The 5,313-nt window shown below is 36.5% G+C and overlaps 1 pseudogene; it reads left to right on the plus strand.

Annotated features, from left to right (window-relative positions):
• The first annotated feature begins 4,080 nt into the window (after positions 1 to 4,080).
• LOC137929003 (uncharacterized) lies at positions 4,081 to 5,030 on the plus strand (annotated as a pseudogene).
• The last annotated feature ends 283 nt before the right edge of the window (positions 5,031 to 5,313 follow it).

Below are 5,313 nucleotides of genomic sequence, written 5' to 3' on the forward strand. Positions count from 1 at the left end.
GAAAAAAAGAAACAGACTGGAGATCATTAGCCGAGGAGATTTAAGATTAACCCTTACAAAATTGATGCCTAATGTTGTTAATTTATTATTAAAGCATCAGGTTCATCCTTCTCACTAAAAATATTGACTTATTAATTATGTTATTTTATTTTATGTTTATTTAATGTTACGTATATTTTACATAACAGATACAAAATTTTATTTTGAGTAGTTTTAATTTAAATTCAATTAATGAATGTTTAAATTAACATGTGTTAACATGTGTTGTCAAAAAATGACAGAATAAGTAAAAACATTACTAAACAGGGATCAAAGATTATGGTTTATATACTTATATTATGTTTGTTTAAATAGCACATATTTATATTATGGTTTAAATTGTATTGTGTGTACTCAATAATTTCGAACGAAATTGTCTTTTAAATGATACGAGAGAGCACGAGAATATATCAATATCACTAATAGATGAATTGTGGAGGTCACACATTCTGTATAGGAGTACACGTTTACCGATGTTTGTCTTAGCCGTTGATCAATAAAGAGAGATCTAGAACGCGTTCTTGCTGCAGGAATTCGAAAGTTTACCTCGGACAACAGTTCCGAACAGTTAACATTGCCACCAAAAATATTTTTAAGTGTAGTGGCGTCCATTAGAGAACGTCGATCCTTCAGTGAAAACATTCGGTATCTGCTTAACACGTTCACTGCGGGCCCAATTTTGAAGAACTTTCAGCTGGTGCGGCTGAGGTCGAATCAGCCTCAAGCTGAACTTCCTAGTAGTGCGGTTGAGGCCTTTTCTGCCTCATGTTTCGGTTGAATGTAAACAGCCGCCGCACACCGCAGAGAGAAAACACGAGTTTTACGCGCCGCACCAGTGCAAAGTCTACCATGAGGCTGAATCGGCCTCAAGCCGCAGTGAACGTGTTAAAAACATTTTATAAGAATTCCGGGGGCAATGCGTTCGGTGATGAAATGAATAAATAAATAGTAAAGCAAAGCTTGTCACGTAGTAACAAATCAGCCGTGCTCCGTACGTGACGCCGCCGCCGATAGTGAGTTTGCAAATCAACGTTTCAATCAGGAGCGCTATGGACATCTGTAAATTGCAAGCCAGAGACCGCCAGCGCCGCAAATCTCACGAGCAGCACGCCTATTCAATATTCATACGGGTCAGCGCCTTATGAACTGCATAGACGTCGTCATAGCTCAAACAAGACTGTTTCATTGAGCCTCAAGCACTTATAAATTTACTTATAGTTAAATTTTCAGTTGAAATACATTGTGTTATGTATTGTGATACATTTAAAGCCGTTATATATAGAGATTTGATTCTAAGAGAATCATTTAGAGATGTTTTCAAATAAATTGAAATTGTAACTAGCACTTCGCAATACTTTTTTATTAACATATTATTTATACACCTTGACAAAAATCTTATATAAAAAATTTTGACAGACACGTGTCACAGAGCCTAAAATTCGTCTTCAAAAAGCTAATAAATTCTTCAAGGGTGTTTGTATGCATGTTTAATAAAGATTCTCAGATATCTTAGACTTTCCGTTTCTTAGTTTTAAATATATATGTTATTATAGCCTTTAAGAGTGGAAAGGCTTTGGTTTTTAAAGCTTTTGCAACTTCAGCGAATCGAACTTAATTTTTCTGTTATAAATGTGTCGAAGGTTGTAACTTCCGTTAGTTTAGTCTGCGAGAAGTGATAGTAAACAATAATTAGTTTTATTAAGTAATAAAGCAAAGGTAATTTTTAAAATATTTTTCGTACTATATTATTAAAACTCCATTCATTATTTTTAATTTTGAAACCATCGGTTTTTGAATAGAGTGTACCATTAATTGACAGTTAATGAACTGTACTTTCACACATTTAAAGATTTTACACCTATTACCAATCAACCTGTATACATACTATTAAGTTTGTAAGTAAGTCCTCTCTCTAAGAGAGGCTTTAAATAGTATTCTAGAGATCTAACTTGTTAGTATTTCATGGATTATGTAAGCGGATCCATGTAGCTGGTTTAAGGAGGCCCCCTTCTAATACATTGTTTTTCATCTTTGTCAACCAATCAATTGACTTCTGGTCTAAGAGCTCGCAACGCCCAGATCTTCGTCATATTATAAAAGCTGTAAATTCTTCTATATATGTCCCCTATACAGGTATAAGCAAACAGCAGCAACCTATACAACCTGGGTCGCGGTGGCTTTGGTACAGGTAGGTAGGTAACAAGTAGTAAAGGTGAGTAAAATTGTGTTTTAAATTTGTGATAGTATAAAACTTAGTTTTCATATATTTTAACTCACAATCATATTAGAAACCTCGAGAAGAATTTTCAGCTTTTATAATATAACGAAGGTCTAGGCGTCGCGGGTTTTCACTCTATGCTTTTTCTACCAAACCAAAAACCTATTTACAAATAATACGTTTTAAAAATAACTTTAACTTAGTAAACGTAATACAGTTTAACACTTACAACTTATCTATTATAATTAACTGTAAAAAATGTACAAATTTAATTAGAAAAATTATTCAATTTGTGTCTCTTGAGGTTATAACATAAGCACCAAGTATGGCTAGCGGGATGACGATCGCAGTGTTGTATTATGGTATGAATGGAACGCTGTCGCCCACCCTCTGGAAAACTTGTTTGGTAGCAGTGATAATCCTATATATTTAATGTTAACCCTTAATAGCCTGATTTACGGAAGTATTTTTTTTTAATATTACTTTTTGCTTGAGGGTCTAGATGAAGGGAATAACAGATTTTTTTTTTAATTTCGTTGGAAAGAATATTATACTATATATAATACAACAGTAAAATTCGTACAGCCAACCTATAAAAAAAAACTAATAGTAATGTGATCATTCGGTTTAAAAGATTGGTATCAAAATTGAAACTCTAGGCTATTAAGGGTTAAATGTGCATTATTTAAGACTGTATCGCGGGAATCGAACGCGCGGCCTACGATCGCAAGTGTCAGTACCTAACAAAAGGTATCTATGGTCTTAAACGATGACGAAAGTTAAATTTAAAAATAATACAGCAGGGTTTTATTATATAGAGTATGTTCAAAAACTGCTCGGAATCAGGTCACTTCACTCCATTAAACGCGTGGTAAAAAATCAATATTTTCGTGCTGAAAAGTAAGCGCAGCTTTCAAGCGCCCTCATTGTACCTATTACATGGTTACAGTTAAAACATTTATTGGATAGTACCCATCGGGGGCGTATGGTTGTATCGAAAATCAATGTACCCTTTGTTATAATAAATAGTACTATTTATGTTAATTGAATCTTGGATGGTGTTATTCAATAATATCTTTGATTTTTAATTCAAAACGATACTAAGAATATATTTTTTTAAATAAATTAACGGAGGATATTATATTTAAAATTAAATTAAACATACGTATGTTCACTAAAAACAATGATTACAAGAAAAAAGATACTATATAGTACCTCAGGGAAAGTGAACGATTGAGAGGTAGACCATATAAACAGTGGGATGATGAGGTCAATCAAATAGTTAAAGTGGCTCAAAAGAGGATGGATTGGAAGCGGTTTGAAGAGGCCTTTTATTTTAAGTTACAATAGATTTTAATCCTGAGATTCGAGCTTCGAGCTTCGAGCTTTATAACTAATTATAAAGCTCGAAAAACATTACTTTAGAAAGATCTGATTAAAGGGCAGTTATTATTGTCGTCGTCGTCGTCGTTTTTGTCACCGCTGTCGTTGTCGTCGTCACCGTCGTCGTCGTCACCGTCGTCGTCGTCACCGTTTCGTCGTCGTCGTATTCGTCGTCGTAGTCGTAGTCATCGTCGCCGTCGTCTTCGTCGCCGTCGTTGTTCTTGTTGTTGTTGTTATGTTCACCATTGTTTTTAATAACATTTTAGCAAAATGGCGACTCTGTTTAGTTTATTACGTCGCAAATGCTTTTTGTAATTTATAGTCACGACGTTAATGATGACTCATCACATTTAAATCATCACAAAATTTTTGTTATTTGGACAGAGAAAGTTGGATACCTCTTCTAAATAAGTATACATGTATTGTTAATGAAAATGAATATGACTCATGACGGCCTTGTCTTAGAAGATATAAGGGTCCGTGCAGGAGTGCGACAGTGGTGCCTCTTCTCACCTCTTCTTTTCCTTGTCGTTCTGGATGGCATCATGAACACCACTAATAACGGCAAGCGCCGTGGCATAGAGTGTGGACTGTCCAATGTCTTGGAAGATTTGGACTATGCCGATAACCTATGCTTATTGAGCCACACACATGCCGACATGCAAGCCAAACTGGACGATCTACGACAAGAGGCTTTGGAGACGGGACTTAAAATTAACATTTGGAAGACCCAAGGAATGAGATGAGGAGCAAGAGGTTTTTGGCCGTTGCTTATGGGCACAGAGTAAGTGGAGAGAGTCCACACATTCTCTTACCTCGGTAGTATAGGAATCAGGAGAGACCGAAGAGGACACCGCTTCGAGAATCTCCAAGGGAAAGGCAGCCTTCGCACGGCTCCGTTCTGTATGGCAATAACAGAAGCTGACTAGGAGAGTTAAGCTCAAAATATTCCCGTCCAATGTGAAAACCGTATTGCTATATGGATGCGAGACATGGAAGGTTTCCAAGTATATCACGTCTTCGGCTCTAAGTCTTCGTTTACAACTGTCTTCGACATATTCTCGGTATATAATGGCCTGAGAAAATCTCCAACATAGACCTCTGGAAACGCTGCGGTCAGATGCCAATCGACCAGTAGATCAAACTCCGCAATAGGAACTGGATAGGCCACACGCTCCAAAAGGGACCCTGATCACATACCGAGACAAGACCTAGAATGGAATCCTCAAGGAAAGCGAAGAAATGACCGCCCAAAGCAAATCTGGTGGCGGACGATCACTGCAGAAGTGAAGGCAGTTGGATTGACGTGGAGCGTGTAAAGCGCGAGGCTCAAGATCGTTCGGGATGGCGACATACTGTGGACGCCCTCTGCCCCATCTTAAGGACATAGAAATAAATGAATGAGTTTTCGCTTTCGTTTGCAAGTGTATTATTATTATGTAATTATAATGTCATTAATTTATATGTAATTATTAAGTAATTGCTATTAAATTTGTGCAGGCGTTATATTATAGGAAATCTATGTATATATATACATGTATATGTTCGGGATTTGATCAAATCAGAAATACGAAGATCTGTAGTCAAACAAAGAAAACCGTTATAGCCCAATAGGCTTTACGGCGCAGGAAGGTTCAAAAGTAGGGAATATAGACCGACAAGGGCAGCGGAGG

This window comes from Battus philenor, unplaced genomic scaffold, assembly GCF_028537555.1.
Source record: "Battus philenor isolate CCGP_79_NKW_IND1 unplaced genomic scaffold, ilBatPhil1.0.hap1 SCAF_4, whole genome shotgun sequence".
In the NCBI taxonomy this organism is placed as follows: Eukaryota; Metazoa; Arthropoda; class Insecta; order Lepidoptera; family Papilionidae; genus Battus; species Battus philenor.